We start from the raw sequence: 27,678 nt of genomic DNA, 5'->3' as shown, positions 1-27,678 counted from the left end.
ACAGATAGCAACATACTGAATGTAAGCAATGGACAGTTAGGATTTGGAGGTATTTGGCGTCTACCCAGATACTGAACTAATATGTACAAGTCGTGTTTGAATTTAATTCCCACTTTATTTATGCCATTATATTCATTTATTTATGACTGAACGAATTAGTTCAACCAGGTCATAAAGGGTTAACAAGAAATAAAATTAAGGAAGCCTTGAGATTACGACTGAAAACATTGGGGTTTTCATAGGTTAGTTGCTCTGATTCTGCTAAAATATATGCATTTCTCTTTTCTTTTTTTTTTTCTTTTAAAAAATGTTCATTTTATTCAAAGAAACAATTGTATGGCAAGAATTAGACACAAAAAATAAAAAGGATATTTTTTTTTTTTTTTTTTTTTTGGAAATTAAACTTTAAAGAAATTGATTTCAATAAGACACTAGAAAAAAATGATCATTAGAGCCAGAAGTATATTTGAATACACACGAGCTGTATTTGTAGAATAATCTACATCCATCAAGAGAAAATATGTATATTTCTGGCTTCTGATTTTATTAAGAATATACATGCTACAACCTCAAAAGGTTTGAGGAATTAAATGCATTAAATATTTTCTTAAACAAATAAAATTAAAAAAAAATAGCTTCATAATTTTTGTTTGTTTTTTTCTTTTGTGAAATGATTTGGAGAATGTGGGCCATTTAATAAAAGTTATTTCATTCTTTTCAACTTATCGGCCATATTGGATTCAATATTGTTTCAGGATTTTTGAAATGAGGATTGATAATTCATTATTTGAATTCTACTAAATACAGGGTGGAACGATAAAAGTGTCGCCCCTAAAGAAAACAACACTACAGCTTTATTTTAAAACTTATTGAAAAAATCAATTCAGGTAACTTGATTATGTAGTAGAGCTGATATCTATTTAATGTAGCCGCCTTCAGCCTCAATCATTGCCTTGATATGGGTCCAGAACTTTGAGCATACCTTTTCCACAAGCGCCAGCTGAAGCTCGGTGAATACTTGGTGGATGGCAGCGATCAGGCTGGTGTTGTGGGAGATCATGTTGATGATGATCTCAATGTATGACCAAACAAAGTACTTCAGGTCGGGGAGGAGAGGGACCAGTGAGGGAAGGGTACAAAGTCGTTACACCCCTGAAGCCAACCCTGGGTCTCTTTGGACTTGGCGGCCAGTGCTGAGTCCTGCTGTCACACTCAGGGTCTGTCAGCAGCCACCTAATTGCACCAGGGGATCACCACACTCTTCAGCACATCCAGGTACACTTTGAAGCTGACTTAAAAGATGTGAGGTGGCATGATGTGGCTCTCACTTGAAACCACACCAAAGACTATAACCATGGCCGGAAACTTTGTTTTCTTCACCCTGGGATGTGGGCATGTCCCTGTTATTCATGGTAATCCAGCAATGGATTTTGCGGGTGCTGGTCCTGTTATCATAACTTGGATCGGTAGAGAGCAGGAGTTGTACAGTGGCGCATCTCTGATCTTGCTTGTTGAACATTGTGTCACTTTAAGACATGATCGAAAGCCCCTATCGCTTTTGGGATTTGTGCACAACTGACCAACTAGTAGATGGTCTACAACAAAAAAAAAAAACGGTTTTCATCAAGCAGAAATGGAATCATGTCTTTTCTAGGGCATAATTTTATTGTTCTACCATGTATAAGATCGAATCGATATAGTCCCTAAATGATATGATGAATAATATCCAAGATGAAAACAATAATCTGTATAATACAAATTAGACAGTATTATCGTTTCTTGCCTCTCAACAAAATTGCTATCCTAACACGGATTTCATTCAGGTGAAGAGTTATTTACCATATTGACATAAAACGTCTGATATTATTGTCAGTGTTTTAAGTTAAAATTCATTCATGTGCAGATAGGAAGAAGGGAAGCTGTTCAGAGATGAGCTAGTTTGGAAGTAAATCTTTAAAAAAACATCCAAACACGATGTTACTTAAGCATGAACAAGATCTCATTCCCATTTATTAAGTTTTCCTACAAACTAATAAATAACGCCTGCTAGATAGAAGCTAACAAAAATAGCAGCAGCAGCAGCAGCGAGCAACAACATGGTTTTAGAAATCTCTTTGGTGTTTATTTGTTCTTCAGAGTATACATGTACATACCTCAAATGACCCTCCCATCCCATCAGGTAGAGGAAGCAGCCATCCAAAAGCCCAACAGCCCTATCTTCAGACGAAAATAAAAATAAAATATAATAAAAATTGGGTAGGGCTACAATTTGAATCACCTTTACATCTATTACTTTACTTTATTCAGGAGTGGTAGTATAAGTCACAGTCCACATTTATAGGTTAAATAGAATCTGTGTTTGAGACTAGTAAAAAAGTATGCTTACAAAACAAATCAATCTTGGATCAATTTTGGGAGATCGATGCATAACTATTTGCCAAATAACTCAAGAGGTAAAGATTAATATAGGTTCTGTGAAAACTATCATTCCTAACCACTTGCAAATGAATAAGGTGCCTACCAGATGGATTACCAAGTTGCTGACACTTTTCTAGAAGTGAGAATATGTTTAGTGCTCGAGAATGAATTTTAAGATGTGCCAAGAAGATTAGTCAAAGTTTTTCAAAAGACTGATTACACAGGATGTCACTATAATCCAGGAACCAAAGCCCAGTTACTGCAGTAGAAGCACTTAGACTCATCACCTTCAAAGAGGGCAAGGGTATAACCCTCTGCTGGCAAGGTAATACCGACATTCTGGAACCAGGATGAAGTAGTGATGACAGATTTCTTGGCAAAGGGTACCACAATTACATGAGCAAATAATGCTTCATATTTGAGGGAATTAAGAGAAACTATCAAAATCCAGTGGTGGAGTAAAAATATCCATTCCTGCAAGAAAGTGGATGACTATGAAATCGTCATTCATCCTCTCCTACACTTCTGATCGTGCGCCTATGACTTTCATTTCTTCCCAGCCACTGGTTTGGGGTTGTTTTTGTTTTACGGTATATCAACCCTTTTCAGGTTATTTAATGCCGAATCCAAAGATTTTGAAGAAATTTTTTTATAGAATATATTTGTTGTTTTCAAGTCGGTTTCTATTCAACCCATAGTTGGGACCCTAACAGGTACTACCACTCCGGGTCAGAGTGGACCTGGGAGCAATAGTAATTAAAGGGTGGCTCCACACTTCCCAAAGTCCGCAAGCTGGGACCTCACCACTGGATATAGTTTAAGGTCATATCCAGGACCTCCCAGCCACTGAGTTGTTTTTGAAAGGAAACATTTCCCAGATACTGCAGCCTTGATTTCACAAGTCATGTTGTGGTTGGGGAACAAACTCAGAATGTTCTGCAAAAACGGACTTCAGAGCTGCATTGAACGATAGGAGAAATGTGTGACTCTAGGTAGTTTCTATGTAGAGAAAGACTAATAAGTAGGCCTATGACAAGAGAATATTCTTTTCATTATTTTGACTCTTGAGTATATGTCCGACACACTTAATCAAGAAACACATCACTATCCAAACACATAAGATATCAACTGATATATACTCGAGTCAAAATAATAAAAAGAATATTCTGTTATCATAGTCCTACTAATAATTGTACCAAGTTTCGTTGCTCTACTGCAATGAGAAGTGGGTCCAGGCCTTTACTTATTGAACGCTCCTCATATACTTTCTCCACATCCAAGTTTTTATCCATCTCTATTGTCTTACACTTCTTGCACATAAACTGGTTATCATGTCTCAACTTACTAGTAATTCCATATATTTATCTATTTTTTAAAATGACTCTTTTAAAGCCGTACATTATTTATGCTAGCAGGGATACCCTAACATATTTCTATTAAAACTTCTATCTCTTTACTTTCTTTCTTCCTCCTGTTTTCCCTACACTCTCTTTCTCCTCTGCCCAGCCCATTTTTCTCTAGCTAAACATACACACATACAATTCTTCTTTCGTATTATAGATTATTTGTGGAATTAGCGTTTTATTTCCAAATTAGTACATTAATAACATCCCCAACGAAATCCAATATTTTTTCTAAATTTGAGATATTATTCATCCAAGCCAACTCTGATTAAGAATATACTAACTTTGTGGGTCTTTGTTTTGTAGTTTGGGACTTTTAGCTAGACATATAAACATACACACAGAAACAATTGGATTCAAAGAATAGTTGGAATCTTTAAAAGATCTATCAATTGGAGTGACTGAAATACTGGGTGAATGTCTGGCATCCGATAGAATACCCCATCCCAACAAAAACAAAATGATAAGAAAATTAAAACAAACAAAACAAAAAACAACTGCCCTTTATAATAAACTAGCAAGGATATCCAGCGTTGGCAAGAGCAAAAGTGTAACATATTTCTATTAAAACTTGTATCTTTCTATTTATCTCTCCACCTTTCTCTCTTTTCATCTCTCTCATATTACTAACTCCCTCTTTCTCCTCTGCCCAGCCCATTCCTCTCTAGTTTGACATCTAAACAAACATACACACATACATATAGAAAACAACTCTTTTGTATAATAGATTTCTTTTGGCGTTTTCTTTCCAAATTCGTTAATAACACAAAAAAAAAAAAAAAAAAAAAAAAAAAATTACACCCTCCCCCGACGAAACCAGGCCCAGTTGACCCTCAGACAATGGATATTTTTTTTTCTAACTTTGAAATATTATTCATCCAGGGCAATACTTAAACAGACAATACGAACTTTGTGGGTATTTGTTTAATAGTTTTGGACTTTTAACAGTACACACAAACAGACATTTTCTCTTTATAAAATAGATGACATTTGTTTATATCGTCATCTTTGGTTTTTTAAATTTTAATTTTTTCATAGAATTACTCCAAGGAATGATGCTGTTTGATATTAGGAGCTAACAAGAATAAAAGATGATTATTGCAAGAACAGGAAATGCATATTGGCTTAAGTGTTAGAAAGACCAACGCTATACATAGGAGAAAAACGGTCAGCAGAAAGAGTTCCACAACCTTGCACCTCTTGGAAAAAAGTGACTGAAATAGGAAGGTGTATTACAGCGAGTTGATGGAGACTAGAAGACTAACAAGTTAAATGAGCTGAAATAAAGGAAGCAGTGAATAGATCAGACAATTCTGAAGACCACATGCCACAACAGTATTAAAAAAAAAAAAAAAAAAAAAAAAAAAAAGAGAGGTGACAGAGAAAAAGTGGGGCCAATCAAATTTCAGATACATTTCTGCAACTTATAAAGAACCCTCAAATAGGACAGCGATTCACCAGCCCAAATATGACAACAGTATTCCATACATGGGTCGATAGTAGATTTGTAGAGATAGAGAATAACATTAGAAAAAAGCTTCCAAATTTTAAATTTACATAAACAAGGCTGATAGCCATTAGTCACGTGCTCTCGTGTAATGAATGAATGCATGAATGTAGGGTTGATATGAAATTCTTAAAGATAAACTAAAATGACCGAAAAATAGGCTGAAATGACTTAAATAAATAAAAAGTAAATGACTTAGAATGACTTTAATGAACTTAAGGATGAATTGAATGACCTTAAGAATGACTTGAATGCTTAAAAAATAACTGGAATCCTTCAAAAACAACTTGGATGATCTGGAGAATGACTGGTTGTAAAGTGGGTGATCATTTTACATTAAATTAATACAGAAAAGTGATCCCCCACGTTATATCACAAAGTTACAAACATAAGTACAGCATGTAGTAAGAACAGATATTACACTTTGATCTTGGCCAAAAGGCCAAGAAAAGCTTAAAAAGCTAAGAACAGCATCTATTAACAGCAGACCTTTTATCTTAACCAAAAAGGCCAAGCATAAAAGTGTTACCGATGGACCGACCGACGGAGTGACTTAAAGAGTCGCTTGCACGCGACTAAAAATTTGCAAAATTAAAATATAGACATTTATAAACTGGTAAGGAGGGAAATATGTTGTAGCATAGAATTATATGACAGCAACAAAGCTACTGTTACACTGAGGTTCTGTTCAGTCCTAGGAGGTCCACCCTTCTAGGCTTTACCTTCTCCCTGACAATGGTTTGTTTATTGTGAATCACTTGAGATGTCCTTACCAGGGGAATGCGCAGACGTTTTTTTTTTTTTGTAAACCAGATTGCACTTAGTCTAGTGTGCTGACATTTCAAAGCTACACCTGACCCCGTTGTATCTAACTTTCGAGTAAAGGGGTAAATACTGTCTTTTATCAAATAGGAATACAGCCAATAATCATCAGTCGACTCTAACATTCTTCTTTTGAATGCAATATTTCGAAATCTATATACATAAGTATAAAACAAGTATCTTTTAAATAGACAAAATATGCTTCTTATTTTCTTTCAGGATGTATAACGAAACATAACTTACATTTGTGCTGGTTGTGGGAGACTGGGCGTCTGCTATCAAACTTGAGGAATACAGCATCAAAATTTGAAGGCTCAGCCAGAAAAAAAAAAAAATTAAAAATTTTCCGTGGGAGTGAAATGAGAGTTTTTGACTTTCAAAACATGAGAGTACATTCTTCCTAATAAGAATAATTCAGGTGAGATAATTCAGGTGGAATTCAGGAGAGAGCACTCGGACAATTCTGCCACTATATTTTATTATGTAAAATCGTTTTTCTCCTAGATTAATTGAAAAAAAAAAAAGAAAAAAATTTTCATGAAGGGCTTCGATCCTTTTTTTTTTTTTGGTTCATTTTGCATAACATTATATTATACTAAATCTGTGACCTCAGAGGAAGATTAAATCTGGACAGTATAGGGAGATATGTGCAGAACAAGTGACTTTGATGTATGGTCAGGTTGAAAGTTTGATTGAGCATAGAACAGTTGCGGTATCAGAATTAGTTTGAAGAAGAGTAAGATAAACATAGGGGAGAAAATGATAAGGATAGACTTGAGAGAAAGAGAGATAAATAAAGACCGATCCAGAGATAGGATGTTTTGAAAACCTATGCAACACCATAGCATCATGTAAAGTGAATGTTGAATGGAATAGTATTATTATTATTATGATAACGATGATGATGAAGAAAATGCGAAAGAATAAGAAAAAATAATAGTGTGTAGCGAATCGTTATTTCACAGATTCGCTGTATACGTTCAAAGGGAAATAACTCAACTGAAATTATTTTAACTTTTAAAATAGATGCTAAATTCAGAGAATATTGGTTTATGAAAACAGAAGTTCACTGCTTGTTTCATCCCAAAGTTATGTCAATTCTACGGAGACTAATCTATGTCTTTTCGTTCATGGGTACAATAAACAGGCTGGGAGCGTTGCAGTTTCGATTATAAATACAGCACATGGGAAAAATCAAATCAGTTTTAGTAAAAAAACCCAGTCCTCCTAACTCCATTGCGAAATGTAATAATTATTTACCTGGAACTATGCACACTGAGGATTTGTGCCAATGGATAAATACCTTTCTGTTTACGCAAGTAGCGATGAATAACTTTTCTTTAAATCTTTCTCGTTTATCCAGACATACGGATTTATACATAACCGTTTACATCAAAACATTTCTAAGCCTGTCTTAATAAAAACATATAATGGATTTTAATTCCGTATTCATGAACATCAACCTTCTTAATTTCGTAATGGATTAACAGGCAAAAGAGAGTTAATATTCCACAACACTAATAAAAGAACTACTGTGTTAAATAAAACTATTGTTTTAATATATATACATGCCGTCCGAGTTGATTGCTATTTGTTGATGTTGTTCTTGAGTGTTATATTTTATTCATTTATTTTTCATTGTAGAGGAATCTATGATATTTAAATGATTATTTAAATGTCACTGATAATAGCTCCCTTTATAGGTACCTATTTATACTGAAATACATGTGAAATATGGCAGCTCTAAATAAAATAACAGGAAAGGAGAATGGAGATACTGAAAATAATGTTTTAACCTGAAGTCCATTGGTTTAAACAGTCACCAATCTACACAAGCAACCCCAAAAATACTAATAAGATCGCATGGTGTGTTCATATTAGAAAAAGGGAGATCATCTACAACTCTCTGGGTTTACAAGAATGTTGCTTGGAGATTATGGACTTCAAATAAATTAATTTTATTTTTTATTAAAATTTTACTCAATAAATTTCTGCAATTTTAATGCACACTTGTAGCACTGGAATTTACCCTTCGATGTCCCAAATCAAGGTGCATAAACTTGTTTCTGCACACTGAATTCGCACAGGTCTGAATTAAGGTTAACAAATAATTATATTTTGATCAATCAGAGAACTTTCTAAATTGATTCGAATTGGTCTTTGTGGGAGCCGTCTACATCCTTTAAAAGGTGACTGTTTAAACCAATTGATTTCAGGTTAAAACATTATCTACTTACATGTCACGTGAAAATTTGTATACATTCCAAAAATTACGAAAAAGGATTCACTAAAAAATGTGCTAGATATATTTTTAATAAAAAAAATCATCCAAAATTACGTTCTGACGCATGAGTTTAACAATGGCGGATTCTTAATTTAATTCTATTTAAATCAAGGGAGATAAGTCAGTTTGTCATACTGAATTCTTGTGTACTAAAACATACAATAAAACTAAATTATTTGAGACCTATTCTATTTAGGATCATTTTTCGTAATTTTTTGGAATTTATACTAATTTCAATATGACACGTAAGTACGCAATAATGTTTCCAAAATGTTTCTAAATCCATGCGTTGATTTAAAAGATCACCAAGCTACAGAAGCATTAGGTGTGTCAGAAACTGACCTTACGAATGCGTGAAAAATATTGAATAATTCAATCCCCTGTCTTTCCAAGCTTATAACTACTCAAAAAATGTAATTCAAACCCTAATTTTTTTCAATTAAAGGAGCAAGGACCAAAGTTTCATTAAAAAAAAAACAAACAAACAAACAAACAAAAAAACCCAACGTGGTTTAAAAAAAAAAAAAGGTTTTAAACTTCGGACTTTACAGGTAAATTTCTAAAAAACACTTTTTGTTTTAAATTTGAATATATTATTTATTTATCTTTTATCTTCAATTTGTGATATATAAAACTTTGGTGAGTAAATTAATTATTTACTTTTTAATAGACATTTCAAAATGGGGGGGGGCATGAATTAAAAAAAAAAAACGTTTGTCTAAAATATTATATTCGGTTTATTGGGAAGAGCATAAAGTTTCACACTGACCCTGAAAATATCGTAAAAATTGAATCAATAGAAAAATTTTGATAGATTTTTAAAGTTTCAAAATTGAAAAATATTCAACTCGTAAAATTCAATTGATTTCATTACGTAAAAAAATGTTGTTTTTTTTAAATAAAAAATAATATTTCTATTACTTTTTATACAACTTTAATAGTTTATTTTGGAAGTATAATCCATAAAGAAAATAAACAACCCAACCCACTTTAAAAAGAGAAATTACGAGTTTTTTTTATATTTTATTCACAGTTTCGTGTTAGGGGTGTCAAAAATTCCCCCAAAATTCTGATACACCTTCAAAAGCATCCTTTTTATTATGTTCAGTTTGTAAGCTAAAAGTGAATCTAGTTTTGATTTAATAAGAACGAAGCAACACTTGAATAAAAAAAAGAATGGTCAATAATCCATTCGTGTATTAAATACAAATGAACCTAGAGTCACAAAATGATGAGGAACGATAACTCTTATTTAAATAATAAAAGTTATTCCCCTTAGTTAATATTCTAGAAAACTGCTAAAGAACAAGCCACCTCGATTTCATTGTTATAATTAAAGGAAAATTTAAACTGTTCTTTTTAACGGATTATTTCACGCTAATGTAATTATGTGGCTGATCTGTTTAACAAATACTTATTATTCAAAGAATCGTTTGATGATCCAGATTAACAGGGAACTGCAAATTACTGTATAAATTTATTTTTCTGTTCTTCATTAATTCAATTTCTATAAAATATAAACTGAGTGTCCTCAGGATAGAATGAGTTTTTTTTTTTTACATAGGCGTCACCACTTATCAAGGCTGATAGACCACTCAAGGATAAGGGTTAAAGAGTGTAAAGTAGTCAAAAGGACAATATAGTAATCGATAGTAATGTAAGTTCGGTAAATTTGTTAACTTAAGTGGAACGCGGAACGGCTCATCAGAAACTTGTTCACGTTGGACTTGAAGACAACCATATTATAGACAGCTGGAAAGCAGGAAAACGGAAGACAATTTTTTGAAGAGAGTTTTTCCCGACTTTAATCTTATAACTAATTAGATTTTGCAGGAAAGAAAGCTCGGAGGAAAATTTTAATCCTGTTCTTTTCATAATTGACAATTTCAAGGTAATTTAATCATTAATTTTATTTATTGCAGATTATTATCCTCATCTTTTCTTAGTTGTTTCAAGACGTTTCGGCCAAATATTCCTCTGGCCTTTGTCAGGTCGTAACCGCAACGGGATAGGAACTCTGAATCTCCTGACTGCATTCACGGCAATTACTGACTTCAGTAATTGTTGTCGTCTCACCACGTTTTGGCCAAGTAAGCCTCTGGCCGGCTTTGGGTAGGATTGAAACTGCTATCTTTAGATAATTCTCACCTGGAACCGTAGAGATTCAACGTCTCTATCAACTTTGCCACGGGCTCCAAAGGGCAACGTGGTGAAATGGCAACAACTACGGAAGGCAGTAATTGCAGTGGATGTAGATAAGAGATTCAGAGTTCCTATCCCAGTGTTGTTACCACCTGACGAAGGCCAGATGAATAGTTGGCCGAAACGTCGTGAAACAACCAAGAAAAGATGAGGATAATAGTCCGCAATAAATAAAATTAATAAATAATACTCATCTCAATAATGAATTCCAATAAAAATAATATATAATTTAATCATGTTTGTAATTTCATATTAATCTTATAATCTGAAGGTCCTGAGATCGATCCTCACCTGGGACATAAAGTTTCCTCAGCCCAACATTCACAGGAAACATGAATTAAAACAAATATATTGAAGACATTGCCAAAATTTCTACAAAGAACGTTGCGTGCTTCCCTGGTTGTGCTAACCTGTTGATGTTTAAATGTAATATGAACAGGCATTAAATCTTAAATCTCTATGTCGTGCCCCTATAAACATGGTCCCAAATAGTAGCCCCTTATGTTCAAAGTGGCAATTAGTCTTGTTTGGGGGTAAATGAGAGAGAAAAATAAGCTCTTATAAGCAAACGAACATCGGACAATGTAAACTTTTGAACTTGGATTAAGCTTGGAACATTGTGAATCTCTTAATTTAAAAAAATGTTTCATTTATGTATTGATTTGCGTTTAGAAAATGTGAACATTTACTATTACTTAGCTCTTTTATCCATGGCGCAATGGATAAAAGTGCTAAATTGTTGAGTTCTAAGTGATGGTCTTCTAACAGTTGAAGGTTCAACTCTCAGTACAGGTGATATTTAGAATACAAATATAAATTACTAAAGACATGGCTGATGGAACAAAATCAAGTTGCCCTGTGATTCTATCTGAAATATCGGCACTTCTGCATGACAGCGCCATGAGGCGAATGTGTGTATTTTAGTTTCAAGAACGGCGAATAGAGGGCGTATGTCAGTCGAACAGGAGTCGATAAATCGTGTATCACTCATTGAAAAAAAAAAATATTATTAAAATTTCTATAATTTTTTTATAAATAAATAAATAAATAAATAAATAAAAACTTCTATATTAAAATTTGGTTCTATTGACACACCAAAAATTATATTTTGATATATGTTTATATAATCGTACTGTGAAAAAAACAAACAAACAAATAATCTATGTAAAAAAAAAATTCTTAAACCTCTATAAATGTTTCATGTTTTTAAAATTATATTTTGATATATTTTTATACAATCTTATTGTGAAAAAACAAACAAAAAATCAACAAAAAATACAATTATTTGTTGCAACATTTTATACACTCGTACAGGAAAAAAACCAAATAATTCTAAAAACATCTATAAATGTTTCATGTTTTTTACATTTTATTTTCACTTATAAATCATTCATTTAAAAGAAGTAATATTAAAACATTAAAATTATATTTGTTTCGCCTTTTCTATGTTTTGGGGTTATTTATTTCGTTATTATATATTTTTGCGTTCTCGGAGACACTTGTTTATATTTGTGGTTCACAGTACGGCCGGTAGAGGGCATTTATCATTCAAAGAACAGAGGTTGATAACTCGTCTCAGTCGCCTCATAGCACTGTCATGCAGATTCCTGAATTTAACAAAGATTCCCGAGTTAAACAAAATGCATCTAAAGACGGTTGGAGGTTACATCAGTCGGAACGTTGTGAGAATAACATTCAAGATGAGGTTAGTAAATCAAATAATCCAAATAATAAAAATTATCAAATCTCATCTAAAAAAAAAAAAAAAAAATATGAAACAAAATGTAAAAAAATTATTTAATTAAAAAAATATATTGTTAAATTATAAAAATTGAAAATAAAAAATAATTAAAAAAAAAAATTAAATGTTTAGGAGTTTCTAAAGAATATTTGATTAAAAATAATTTAATTAAAAAATAAATTTATTCATCAAAAAATATTCTTCAAAAATCGTCAATCTTCATTTAGTGACAGCTTTAATGCTAAAATATTTACGTAATTTTTTTTTTTTTTTTACATGGTGGTCACCACTTATCAAGGCCCGGAAGCCACTCAGGGATAAGGGTTATTGTAAGTACAGTACGTTAGTGTGGATATTTAAAGTGTCTATTTAAGGGGGCGGTTCATCAGGAATTTGTTTACGTTGGACTTGGACATCCAAGTTGTAGTCAGGAGGGAAGCAGGCGGACGGAACAGAGTTCCACAGGCGTGCAGTTCTAAGAAAGAAGCTTTGTTTATGGAATCTACGTTTTGATTTAGGTTTAGATTTGATAAAGAGTGGGGAAAGTTTTTGACAGTGGATTCAGCTAGACAGGTGTTTTTTGTAAAAGATTGGCGAGGGGGACCAGAGATTGGAGTTCAGACGAGCACCTGCCATGGAAATAACGATAAAACAAAGATAGGCTTGCAACGTCTCTTCTGTGGGAGAGAGGTTGCAGGGAAGAGAAAAGTGCATCCCTCACTAAGCCACAAAGTCTATTTTGTACTCTGTCAAGGCAGGATAGGCTGTTTTTAGCAGCTCCTGTCCAGATATGGCAGCAGTATTCCATGCTTGGTTCTGTACTCACTTTATTGCTTTTCATTTTTGTCTTAGAAGCATTGTTCAGCAAGTTTTGTACAGATTGTCTAAAAGAAATGCTTTATGCTGATAATTTAATGTTTGTGAAACAATGGAAGGTCTACTTGTTAAGTTAAAGACTTGGAGGAATGCTATGGAAAATATCATGACCCTACATTTTCCCCTACAGTACTGATAATAGCTTGATATAAAACAAAAATGAATTTTCAGAAAAGAAAGATACATACTTTAGAAATTTCTCCGACATGTCCTTCCAATTTTCTGCGTAACGTGTGTGTAGGAACATCGTAGACATTTGCAGTTTTATCTGACGAAGCTGTGAGCAGGTACTGACCCGTATAGTCAAAACATACATCGAGTACTTCATCTTCATGATCTTTCAGAGTTGCGATACATTGTCCTGCAACAAGATCGAGCCAACAAAATTTAAAACACCAAAACAAAATGTGAAAATTTAGTTACCAAGTAAAATGAGATACAACGCTACAAACTTTATAGATGTTTCATCTTATTTTTATAATTAAGTCATGCACAGAAATGTTCAAAGCCACGTTAGAATTAACAATGCATTTAGTGACAGCTTTAATGTGAAAGTATGAGTACATTATGGTTCTGTACAGAGTCTTGCTTTTCATTTTTGTCTTAGAAGAATTGTTCAGGAAGTTTTGTACAGGTTGTCGAAAAGTTATATGATAAAATTTCATGCAGAAAACCACTTTGTACTGCCATGGCCAAAGTGCAACCCACATCTGATGTGGAAAGGACGCACTAAACGATGATGAAGAAAGAAAAAAATCATTGAATAAGAACCATCTGCTCTAGCTCAATTAAATAGAGTTTAAACTATCAGAAAGTTACTAACTATGAAAAATGGCCCCTGAAAAAAGCAGATATACAAATGGCAGAACATAATGAACCTCATGTAGTCTAAATCATCTACAATTATATACTAATAACAATTATATACTAATGAAAAGTTATGTTTTAGGAATTTGTCAAACAGAAACGTCGGATTGGTTGATAAATAGAGAATAGGCAATGTTTCAATCCAGAGTTCCCCTTTTTGAAAAGTTAAATTTTCCCTATATTAAAAACTAGCCTGGGCGCCTGGCGTTGCATAGGTGTTTGGAGGTGTGTGTTGAGCAAACAAAAACAAAAAAAAAAAAGAAAAGTGGTAGTAGGCAGGTAGGCTCGAACCCGTGATGTGAAGGCGGAAACAAAAGTGAAAAAAAATCTGACCACTACTCCATGACGTGACCGGAAATTCGGAACGTTAAAATTAGGCAAAGTCAATCCAACCGATACAATGACTTGCAAAAATGGCTCACAACAAAAAAATCGACACTCCTTGTAGAAAATTGCCCAGTTCATGATGAAGGAATTAATGTTTTTGGCCAATTTTTTGATATTCGTCGTCTGAGACGTCGCGCTTCAAAATGATACTGATCTTATGAAAATCCGTCGTCTCTGTCGAAAGTTTTAGGCAGACATACATACATCTAAACAGACAGGTGAGATGTATATTATAGACTAGACCGGAGTTGCCCGAGTGTTTGTAGGTGTGTGTGGTCGGAGGGGGGGGTGTTAATGAAAACCTAAGAATAAGCGAAGTAAAAAAAGAAAACAGAAAAACGAACGTTAAAACTTATCTGAAAATAAAGCGGGGGTACCCGGGCGGTGGGTAATCAAAACATCGAAAAAAAAAAAAAAACACAAAAAAAACTAACGTAAAGGCAAACGAACGATGTTTAATGTAAAAATCGAAAAAACAAAAACAAAAAAGAAAACAGAAAAACGAACGTTAAAACTGCTTTAAAAAATCTGAAAAATACCCCCTCCCCAAAAAACACACGTGAAAAATGGATTAAATAAGTCTGTTTCGATATTAAAATTTAAAAAATCGGTTGGTACCCGGGTGTTTTTGGGTGTTTGTGGTCGGGTGGGGAGTGTTAATGAAAACCTAAGAATAAGCGAAGTAAAAAACCAACAAAAAAAAACAAAAAACAGAAAACGAACTTTACGTGCAAAATGGTTTAAATAACCCTGCTTCAATATTTGAATTTAAAAAATCGAAAAAAAAAAATAAATAGAAAAGACATCTCCCACCACGATTCGAACCCAAAACGTTTAGATAATGACCCAACGCTCTAACCAACTGAGATAACACGACGTAGATGAAATTGTGTCAGTTCTTCAAATATTTATTTAAACTAAATCAGGTTATGACGTCGTCTGGCGCATGCATAGAACCGATCTCGTCACGAGAGGACGGTTTTTGCTGCCCCCCCCCCCGTAGAAAAGTGCCGATTTCAGGGTGAAAAAAAATAACGTTTTTGGCCAATTTTTCGATATTTGTCGGCCGAAGGATGGGGCTTTCATATGAGACCAAGTTTGTGAATTTTTGTTCTGTCTGTCGAAAGCTTTTAGCAGACACAAAAACATACATACATACATTTTCGCTTTTATATATATAAACTAGCGGGGGGAGGTACCCAGCGTTGCCCGGGTGTTTTTAGGTGTGTGTATGGGGGGGGGGATAAGTAATAACCCTGAAGCGATGTTAAAAAAATCGAAAAAAAAAAACAGCGAAAAAAAACCCCGCTGTGTGTATGGGGGGGGGGGGGAAGTAAACTAAAGAATAAGCGAAGTAAAAAAAAAAATAAAGAAACGTTGCCCGCGTGTCTAAAGATGTAAAAGAAAAAAATAGTTTTGGTCGTGAGGCTGGATTGAACCAGGAACGCGGAGGTGAAACTAACTCCAACCACTTAACTGTCTAGACTAAGAGTAAGAGGAATTGATTATAGCGTTAAAATAAGGGTTATAAAGCGAGTGAAAGAGGTTTGATTGACAGATAGCCACTAAATGAGGCCATCGCGGGAACGTTACGAGATGACGTAGCAGTATTTTATTTTTTATTAAATTACGTATTTCGTTTCCTGTCTAGACATCTCTCTCTATCTGTCTGTCTGTCTCTCTCTGTTTGCGTATGTCTCTCTCTCTCTCTCACTTCGTCTTCCTTATTCTAAAGACTGGAAAATGGTGTCTGGCTGTTTTCATTTTTAAAAACTTCGATCGTTAATATTTTTTGTAAGCGTATTTTTTTTTTACTTCACATGTTTGGCTTGTTATTTTTCGTTTAACTATCGTATCTAACTATTTTGAATGTGCTAATAAATTTGATAACGTTGCCATAGCGTAGAAGTTCATAGTTTAGCTTTAATTAATTTTTTTTTACCGATAACAACATTTTTAAATTGTAAATTCAGACTGCCATTAGAGCTTGCTGACGTCAAGATCACGTGACATGACTCAGCTAGTTTTAAATACAAGTTGACCCAAAATAAACGGCCGCGTGTATATTCTATGTAGAAGAGTTGGCGCCCGTATTTTTTTGGGCAGTTATAAATCGATTTAAAAATATGTAATGTTTAACATTAAAATGTCACTTTTTGCCCCCCCCTGCAAAAAATCGATCAGTTGACGCACTTCTGATGGTCATTTTGGGCCAATTTTTCGATATTTGTCGTCCGGAAGGTGGGGCTTTCATATGAGACCAAGTTTGTGAATTTTTGTTCCGTCGGTCGAAAGTTTTTAGCAGACACACAAACATACATACACACAAACATACATACATTTTCGCTTTTATATATATAGACTAGTGGGGGTCCCTGGCGTTGCCCGGGTGTTTGTAGATGTAAAAGAAAATTTTTAAAAAAGTATTGGTAGGCAGGTAGGCTTGAACTCGAATCCTTGAGGCGAAAGTGAAAAAAAAAAGCCTGACATGTTATCACGACCCTAAGAAGGCAAAGATATGAGAATGGTTGAAATTAAACGATTAAAAACTTAAGTGATATGTGCGTAAATTTAATGAGGTCAAACATCATGCTATAGGGAAATAAAATCCTGCACTTAACTTTGACTGTGAGGAGTTTTTTTTTGGTTTTGTTTTGTTTCCCCAAGTTGTTGGGGCAAAACCAGCTCCTGATAAAAAAATGGGAGTGTCCAAATGAATAGCAATTGTCTGATATGATGGTTTTCGCCACATTGATCCAAACTGTTTTGCTTTCTGGACGTCCCTGGCAGGGAAGCCGAGGAATTGCTTTCACTCCATCAGTTTCACTTTATTTATAATAAAAAGATGAACAAACACTCGACAACGGAATAGCGCAAATTTTATACAAGTAGTTCAAAATAAATCTAGACACGACGTCCCTTTGCAAATCATAGATATTATGATCTAGGGGCTATATAAACAGGTCTAAGAAATAGTACCCCCCTCCGAGATAAAAAAACCCATTGCTTGACATACAAAAATGTGCGTGCCGTTTTTGCCTTTTATATATATATATATATATATATATATATATATATATATATATATAGATAGATAGATAGATAGATAGATAGATAGATAGATAGATAGATAGATAGATCTAATGTATCTAACTTTTCCCTCATGAGCAAGCAAGTAAAAAGAAACAAGAATCTCTCATCTCGTCAAATGAGATTTTCTTGCCTGTGAATTCAAATCAAACCTTTTAATTCATTTGTTTTAAAAAGTAGTACAACAATAAGAAACATTCTCTTGCACTTTTTTTTTGTTTGTTTTTGGAGTCAATGGACAAACCTTGAAACGTTGCCTGAGCGTCCAAGAGTTTATAGTGAAGCAAGTGTTTTACAATCCTCAACCGCATTTTCCCCTGAACAGGAATAAGAAAATGCTTATTATTTTAGGTTTTCCTCCTTCAGAACTAATTGACACATCAAAATTTGAAATTCTAACTTACTGTTTAATCTGGAGGACAGATGGATTCAGATCTTTCCCAGAGGTTTCAGAATGATACAATATAGGCACAACAAAACTCAAAAATGGCACAGTGAGTTCACGGTTTGTGTTATAATTATCACACTATTCTGGACTGAAAATTTGGACGTGCCAAATTCGAATCCAGTTCATTCCATTGAAACACTTTCACCCAAACTTGATCTTGTGTCTAATCTCCTGGAGAGTATGTAAATGAAATTAGTGTCTCTCCGTTTCTACTTGTTCTATTTCACAGGCTCTAATGAAAAAAAAAATGAATAAATAAATAAACATTGCCAGAAACAATTCAATTCATCTGCATTAAGAACAGTCTCTCCCAATCCTTTCGTTATTTCTATGGAAGGTATGTTTATCTCCCTCTCATGGCGGAAAGATGTGACAAGATTGGGAAAGTGGGATTTGGACAGTTAGCATCATAGAGGAAGAGCACTTTAGCCCGTAAAAAATTTACTTTTATAAAATAAATTCAATTTTTGGCTTAACGTAGAATATCGTCAGCATTAGCAGCATCATCAAACTTTGGGAGAGAAATCAACCTTTTATTTATTTATTTTTTTTTAATGTGAAAAAAAAAAATATTTCCCGCGACTATCATAATGCTGGTGATATTCTAAGTACAGCTAAAAGTTAAACGTATATTAGAAAAGCAAAATTGCTGAATGAATTTCTTTAATTTTTGTTGAATAGTATTTATTTTCCCTCACAAGTAAGTACACAATGAAGATTATTTTTTTGACATTCAATCTACATGTAAACACAGAGAAGCACTGAAAAATTAGATCCTCTTTTTTTTTTAGGCGATTACATGTAACCAGCATATGTAACATGGTTTTATTCTTATTGTTCGTATCATAATTACATTGCGACGATTTCTATAACAGTTTATTTAGGTCAGAGAAAACTCTGAAACAAAATATGATAACTCCTGCTAAACGTCTAATATTTCAAGTGGAAAATAGTACCATCATCGAACTGTTATAAATGAACCAAAAGTGCCGATGACCTGGAAAGAATGTGGAACTCGCAGCTTGCTGAATCTTTGTACATGACGGCGATAGCGGGCAAAAGGCAGAGGGGATTCATTTTGCATAACATTGAGGTTTCTTTTGTATACATATAGTTTGTTAAGTTAATGCGATTGCTTAACCTGTTGGTGCAATCATTGTAGAGTTCTGTAACAGGGAAAATTAAAAAAAAACAGAAAACAAAAGTCAAATTAAGTAAAGAAAACATATATAAAACATGGTTGGAATTTTTTTTTTGCTGGAACTGAAGTGGCAAAACACATTCTTGCGAAAATCAATGTCAATAGCTGTTGATGATTATATTAGGTTGGTGCAAAAATAATGTTATTATTTTTGCACCAACTCAATAGCAGTAAAGTAACATTTATGATATTATATTTCTCTTTGTCTGTCTGTCTGTTTGTCCATTTCGCTTTTTCTTGGAAAGTACTGAACCGATGTGTTTGAAATTTTGTATGGACCTTTGTTATAAGGTGCAGTGAACCTTTACTAGTATTATGATATCTGTTTGATGTATAGTTAGGGTTTAATAGATTAGTATTTGATGTTAAAATGAGCACCAAATAAACCATATTTAACCATCAATTTAGTATAAAGCTCATATATGTCAAAGGGCTGCTTGTTTTTTTTTTTAATGGGATAAAAAATTTTTTTAATGGGATAAAAAAATTTAACCTATATAACAATATATACGTCATGTTCGTACCTACGTTATCACTTTTCACAGACATTAAAAAAAATGAGAACGTCCGATTAGTAAAAAAAGATGGAAATTGATGATTAATCTGATGTCGCTAAGGTAAAAATTCCGACTTTACCCATTTTAAAATGAATTGCTTTAAAATTGAACTCTATTGTCATGTCGACTGAAACAGTAAATACCTTTAAAAAAATACATTTCACAAATTCACTTTTTTTTTTATTGATTTGAAGAATATTTAGCTGACATTTTTATTTTAAGATGGAGAATATGTAATTTTTAAAAACAAAATAAACTGCTAAAACTTTTAATAAATCTCTCTCTCTATATATATATAAACTTGAAACTTGGTATATAGGATACACAGATATGTAGAAAACTTTTTAATCGGTTTTCATTCGGAAAGAAAGGGCTGCTAAGGGTTCAAAATTGAAAAATTGGTATGCAGGAGTGGTCATCCGATTTTTATCTGATTTCAATTGTTTCATGACTACACAATGAATGGTCGTGAAACATAAGGGCTTCCTTATGTTAAGTATAAGTTTGTTTGAAAACACTTTTTAAAAAGGTCATGTCAATCTTGAATCACTGTCTTTAGGTTTTGGTTTCGATGTCGACTGGAGTAATTATTTTTTTTCCTTCCACTCTTTTTATTTCATTTATTTTTTAAGGAATTTAGTGTTACGGTATTTCTGTTTATAATGACTAAGAATTCTGCATGATTTCAAATATGATCTTTATGCATATTTTACGACCGAGCAACGCCGGGCGGCCTGCTAGCATAAACTAAAGACAAAACACATTTGTTTTATTTATTTAATTTATGAATATTTAGCTGACAATAAAATTTATTTTTACGAAATAATGAAGTCAGTTTATTCTTTATACTATTGACCCTAACAGACATTTATTCATTAATATTATATGTTTGATTGATTGATTGGTTTTACGGCATATCAACCTATGTGGTCATTTAATGCCGGAGTCTTTTTTTTTTTTTTTTTTTTTAACTTTTTTTATTGGGAGGGGGGGGAATGACTTTTTCAGCCTTTCCTCCCTTTTTTTATAAAATTGAACTAAGAGATTAAATGTTGTATTTATACATGCATGTGTATATTTGGATGACTTTAAATTTCCTTAAATTTTCTTATATAAATTTACTTTCCTTAGGTATGCTAGAATATTTGCTGAGTTGACCTTTTCAAAAAGGTCTTCCATATTGCTTTCTGTATAATATAATTTTCTAGTTGGGGCAAGGTCATCACACCCAACTAGGATATGTTTTACTGTGAGTGTCTCCTGGCATGGGATGCACTCTGGCGCCGATTCTCCATTTAGTATATAAGAATGAGTAAAGTTGGTGTGCCCTATGCGCAGCCGAGTCAGTATCACATCTTCTCGGCGTGATCTCTTGATGTCCGGACATCGTTCCTTAAGTTCAGGTTTGATTGAGTATAATTTGTTGCCCTCTTGCTGACTCCACCGTAGTTGCCATTTTTCCTGTATGTATGCTTTTATCTGGGGTCTAAGATCAGTATGTGGAATCTTAAAATTGTCAGTTGGAAGGTGAGAAGATCTTTTTGCAGCTGTATCTGCCCTGTCATTGCCTTTGATCCCCACATGGCTGGGGATCCAGACAAGAATAATGTTTTTAGTAGTTGAAAGGATATTGATTTTTTCTATTAATTTTGTTGTTAGTGGATTTTCTTGTTTTTGATTTTGTATAGATAATAGGACTGATAGAGAATCTGTGAGAATGATGAAGTTTTTGGTGGTTTCCTTTGAAATTATGTTGAGTGCTAGATCGATAGCTATAGTCTCTGCAGTGAATATAGATGCTTCATTTTGAAGATTTCTCTTCATTGTGGTTTTATGGTACGTTGCTGCACATCCAGTGTGATTGTTGCTTTTAGACCCGTCTGTGTAGATAAAGGTGTAGTCTGAATATTGTAATTTTAAATGTTGAAGTTCGTCGTGGTATTCAATAGGGTTTGTGGTAGATTTGGACTTTTTGTTTAGGTTGAGTTTTATTTCAACTTGTTTCATGGTCCATGGGGGTGTTTTAGGCAGTATGAAGTTGTGAATGCTGGAGATTGGAATTTTCGATTCTTCAATGCTTTCCTTCATTCGGAGCCCGAACGTTTTGATAGTTTTTCTTCTCATGTTAAAGAGTTCTTCATATTTAGGATAGAAGGTACATTGGTATGCAGGGTTGTTTGGGCAAGACTTCAGTTTCAGTAAATATTGAAGGGCTAACTTTTCTCGCCTTAGATCTAGTGGGGGTTCGTGTGCTTCCGTGTATAGACTGTTCACGGGGGAAGTTCTGTATGCTCCTAGGGCCAATCTTAGGCCAGTATGGTGAATAGGGTCTAGGCTTTTTATATATGATGTTCGGGTTGATCCATATATGAAACAACCGTAGTCTAGCTTTGAGCGGACTAGTGCTCTGTAAAGTTTAAGGAGTGTTTCCCTGTCTGCACCCCAATCGGTATGTGCTACCACTCTCAAAAGATTTACAGCTTTGTTACATTTTTTTTTCAGATAGTTTATGTGTGGGATGAATGTTAACTTTTTGTCAAATAAAATCCCTAAGAATTTGTGTTGGTCAGTAACTGGTATGGGCATTCCTTCCATGGTTAGGACAGGATCATTATGCATGTTCTTTAGTTTGCAGAAATGCATGCATTTCGTTTTTCTTTTGGAGAATCTAAATCCATTCTCTTCCGTCCATCTCATTACTTTGTTTAAGCACAATTGAAGCTTCCTTTCTATTATAGATATATATCTAGATCTACAGCATATTAGGAAGTCATCCACATATAGGGAGCAATCTACCCCAGGGTTAAGGTTTTTTACAATGTTGTTAATTCGGATACTGAACAGGGTCACTGACAGTATACTCCCTTGAGGTACTCCATTCTCTTGTTCTTTCAAGTCCGAGAGAGCTGTGCCAACCTTTATTCTGAACCGTCTATTTTTTAAAAAATTTTCAATAAAAATTGGCATTCTGCCTTTTAGTCCAAGCGCCTTCAGATCCCTTGTAACACCGTACTTCCACACAGTATCGTAGGCTTTTTCCATGTCAAAAAACACTGCTGTTAAATGTTCTTTCCTTACAAAGGCTTCTCTGATGAAGGTTTCAAGTCTGACTATGTGGTCTATTGAACTTCGGTTTTTCCTGAATCCTGTTTGAAATTCTGTAATAAGATTCTCTGTTTCCAGGAACCAGATTAGTCTTTTGTTTATAATCCTTTCCATGGTCTTACAAATGCAGCTTGTTAGAGCTATTGGCCTGAAATTCAATGGATCTGAGACGTTACTTGATTGGGATTGGATGTTTGAGTTTTCAGATTTGGGGATTGGTATTATTGTGGCCTCTTTCCAGGTCTCGGGTACGTTTCCACTGGACCATATAATATTGAAAATTTCAAGTAGGTATTTCATTGAGGCTTCTGGAAGTTTTTTGAGGATTTCATATGGAATTTCATCGGGCCCTGTAGCTGTGTCATGGAATTTGGTTAGCGATTCTTTTAATTCAGGCAAGGTAAGAGGTTGGTTGTATTTTTCAGTATTTTGTGATTTAAATAGAATTTTCTTTTTCTCTTCCTTTTCTCTAATCTTTTTGAATTTCTCTGTTTGTCTGTCACATGATGAAATTTTTGATAAATTATCTGCCAGGTTATTGGAAATGTCTTTTTGATCGGTGTATATTTTGTTGCCTTTAGAGATGTGGGATATTGGTGTACTACTACACTTTCCTTCTATTTTCCTCATCATGTTCCAAACTGTTTTCGCCTTGGTATTCACATTAATTTTGGATATATAATTTCTCCAGGTTGTTCTTTTGGATTCCTTTATGATTCGTCTGGCTTTTGCTCTGTTGTTTTTGAAGAAATCCAGATTTTCGCTTGTTGGATACTTTTCGAATTTTCTCAAGGCAGCTCGTCGAGCTCTGATGGCTTTTCTGCATTCTTTTGTGAACCAAGGTTTGTTGTGATTGTTGGTTTTGGTTGTTTTCGGTATGGTATTATTTGCTATGTTTGTGAGTGTTTTAATGAAGTAGTTCAAATGGTCATCTTCATCATTCTTTTCGATAATTAATTGGTTTTTGCACTGTTCCTGGAAGTCTTCCCAATCCGCTTTATGTAGGTTCCATTTGGGTGTTTTTTGTTCAGTGCTAGTACTTAGACTTTCCAGGATGATTGGGAAATGATCACTCCCACAGGTGTCATTGTGTACTTTCCAGTCATAGTCCATATATATGGAAGGATCACATAAGGTAAGGTCAATGGCGGTGAAAGTACCTGTTGCTGGGTACATATAGGTGTAGTTTTGATTATTAAGGAGGCATAGATTATTTTTATTTATTATGTTTTCTATTTCTTTTCCTTTTTTATTTGTTTCTTTACTTCCCCATATTACATTGTGACTGTTGAGATCTCCTAGTAGAAAAAAGGGTTTAGGGAGTTGTTTTATTAATTGAGTTATCTCAGTTTCGTTGATTGTATCTTTTGGAGGGATGTATATTGAGCAAAGTGTTATAGTTCTATGTAGAGTCACTGAAACTGCAATTGCTTGCAAGTTTGTGTTTATATTTATTTGTCTTTGAGGGACTTCATTCTTCACAAGTATTGATGTGCCTCCAGAAGCTCTGTCCGTATCTTTATTTATGTAGTTGTAAGATGTGTAGTGTTTTATGTTGATGGTATTATTTTCTTTCAGAAAGGTCTCCTGTAGACAGACAAGTGCTGGACTCATATTTGTTATTAATAATGTGAGTTCATTTTGGTTTGCTTTTATCCCTCTGATATTCCATTGTAATATTTTGTTCATCATTTGGAATTGTGTTCAACTTCCATCGTCTCCAATCCCTCAAATCTATTTTCTGTCGGAGTCCCTGTTCGAGATATAGATCGGGATCTTTCTTTTCCTGTTTTTGTTTGTTTTTTTTTTTTGTCTGGGGGGATTTTTGATTCTTTTCTGGCTTGTGATGTGTTTGATGGTTGTTCGGTTGTTTTTGTAGAAATGGTTTGTGGTTTTGTTTCTTTTTGTGGTTCAGTAGTGTCTTTACTTAATATTATCCTTGGATTGGTTGCAGACATTGCACTATTCATTTTCCTCATTTCTTCTAATAGTTCTTTCATTTCCTTTATTAGTTTGCTTAGGACATCAATTTTCTTGTCAGTTGTATCCGTTACATGTATATGACCATTTTGATTGTTGATTGGATTAGTTTTTTTTGTTGCATCTGCATATGTTTTAGTTTCGATGATTTTCCTGGCCTCTGGGTAGGATATATTCTTTATATGTTTTAGTTTGGTCACTTCTTTTTCTCTTTTCCATATTTCGCAATATCTAGAGCCAGCGCCATGGTTTCCCAGGCAGTTGGCACACTTGAAATCTTTTCTGCAGTCAATGTGTGGGCCACTTTCTCCACATCTTCCACACACTGGTAATCGTGTGCACCGATCTTGATGGTGTCCAAACTTCTGGCACTTGAAGCATTGGAGGGGGTTTGGAATATAAATTTCTACATTTATTTTCATATATCCGACTTTCACTTCTTTGGGTATGGTGAGGGAATCGAAAGTTAGTATATATGTATTGGTATCGATTTTCTCACCGTTTTTTTTAATTTGAACTCTGCGAACATCTAACACATTCTGTTTCTGTAAGTTTGTCCGGATTTCCTCCAAGGGACAAAGTGCAAGTTCGTGGCTTTTCACTACTCCTTTGCAGGTATTTAGGGTTGGATGTCTGTAGCATTTGACTTTGATGTTTTCAAATAATTTTAGTTTCAATATTTCTTTAGTTTGTTCTTCGTTATGGGTTTCTATTAGTAGGCTGCCGTTAAATTGTTTTTTAATAGACTTTGGTTTTAGAGTTTTAAGATTTTTTTCAATTTTAAAAGGTGATAGTTTGCTCAAAGGAGTTTCCTCCATTGATTCTATTACTACGAATGTTGAGTTCCTTGGTTTTATCGTCTCTTCGTCAGAGCTACTGATGTCAGAGACATCAGAGTGGGTTCTCTTTGGGTGGTTGGGTGGTTTTTGGGAGGAATAAGCCATATATTTTGTTTTCTTTTTTCGTCATCTTTGTTCCCCACCCACCTCGGAGTCCTATTTGGGAAGAGCCTGGGGGGAAACCCATTCGCCCAGCCTCTACAGGGATACAATGATGATATAACCGACTTTGGTGGTATCATAATGATTATCTGTTCTCTCTTGATATTGCTATGGGATCTGTAGCAATCCTGAGGGGTTTACAGCCTCGTCATCGATATTCACACCTAATCGATTGACCCTCAGCCACCGCTTTCCATCATATATTAGGGAGTAGGGTTATTTGTGGGAGAGGGGGGATGTGTTGTATTAGTAGTGGGTTTTTGGAATGGGCAATATATGGTGGGGCTTGGCGTGACTGGCCGATTGGTCGGATCGGGCCTCTCCGACCGCCCGTCTAATCGAAGTAAGGGCCAAAGTAATGTGTTGCGGTGCCTAAACTTCTATGTATCCTGGTTTAGGTTCGCTCAATCACCAGGATCACGTCCTAAGACTTTACGGGTAGCAACCCACGGCTAACTGGTTGCCCCATTGAGGGATTTTTACCCTCTGCAGGGGGACAGTCGGTTTGTTCTCATGCCCTACCGACAGGGCAAAAAAATAAATAAATAGATAATTTAATAGAATATATTTGTTTTCTTTTTCTTTCTTTTTTGTTGTTTCTTTTCCTTTTTAAAATCTGTTTCTATTTAACCCATAGTTGGGACCCTAACAGGTACTACCACTCCGGGTCAGGGTGGACCTGGGAGCAATGGCAATTAAGAGGTGGCTCCACACTCCCCAAGCCCGTAAGCTGGACCTCACCATCGGATGTAGTTTAAGGTCATATCCAGGACCGGGAGTAAGGTAGGAAAAAATAAAATAAAAAGGGGGGGGGAATAGGCTGTTGTTTTTGTTTTTGGTTTTGCAGAACATAATTAAGTTTTACAAAAAAGATCAGAAAACAAAAAAACGTCAATGTAGGTGCATTTCGTCTCAGGAAGCCACAGGGCAGCCTGATCTGGTAGCACCAGATTAATATTATAATTAACATTAATATTATAATTAACAGTGAAATATAATTAACAGTAAAATATAGAGATTTATCTAGAAAGAACCGTGAAATTTATTGAAATATAATTAACAGTGAAATATAATTAACAGTGAAATATAATTAACAGTGAAATATAATTAACAGTGAAATAGAGATTTATCTAGAAAGAACCGTGGAATTTCCACAGTGATTTCACTAGTATTACATAGTAAAGACCCTACGCTAGTAAGCAGCATTAAGTTAGCTAGTGTGAATTCAGTGCATGTCACGACAATTAATTTGCAAACAGAATTGCATCCAGAGAGCTTCTTACATTAAGTGGCTTCATGCCTTTTCTCAAGCAATTTCTATAAAACATGACCTATTGTTAGCACAATATGATATCAATCAAGCTGATTTCTGGTAACCCCCCCCATCAGCAGATATTAGAGCATTCCTGTAATGATTTGATCCCTATTGATTGCGGTGTAATGCTGTTTCTGTGCAATTCCAGGAGGTCCACTCTCCCAGGCTTTACCTTCTGTTTTTGAGAAGGGGTTAGTTTATTGTTAATCGCCTGAAGCGCCCTTAACGAGAAATGCCGACGGGGCTGGCCAGAAACTTGTTGCAGGTCAAAATGCCCCTCCTCGGAGGGTGCTGACTTCTCAATCTCACTTTCTGACCCTAGTGTCTAAATTCTTGCAGTGGAAGAGAACTAAAAACCTTTCTGGTAAATATAATCATCCACTCACAGACAAATCTCTATCATATGTCATGAATTCAACTCATTTTGGTTGGAAAAACAAATAATACTGCTCCCATTCATTCCAACAAGATGGT

The 27,678-nt window shown here is 34.4% G+C and overlaps 1 long non-coding RNA gene and 1 pseudogene across 2 annotated transcripts in view; both read right to left on the bottom strand.

The window, feature by feature from the left end:
• Positions 1-27,678, bottom strand: part of LOC145295937 (uncharacterized) — an 88,609-nt gene that overhangs the window by 45,582 nt on the left and 15,349 nt on the right. For both annotated transcript variants that reach the window (XR_013869921.1, XR_013869920.1), the window contains exon 2: positions 13,442-13,614. This is a non-coding gene — a long non-coding RNA (uncharacterized LOC145295937). The remainder of the gene's footprint in view (positions 1-13,441; positions 13,615-27,678) is intronic.
• LOC145296454 (U2 spliceosomal RNA) lies at positions 5,642-5,782 on the bottom strand (annotated as a pseudogene).

Source organism: Euprymna scolopes, chromosome 16 (genome assembly GCF_053919585.1).
Source record: "Euprymna scolopes isolate OS-2025 chromosome 16, ASM5391958v1, whole genome shotgun sequence".
Taxonomy (NCBI): Eukaryota; Metazoa; Mollusca; class Cephalopoda; order Sepiida; family Sepiolidae; genus Euprymna; species Euprymna scolopes.
Note: the sequence above shows the minus strand (reverse complement) of the source record. Positions and strands in the feature narration are given on the sequence as shown.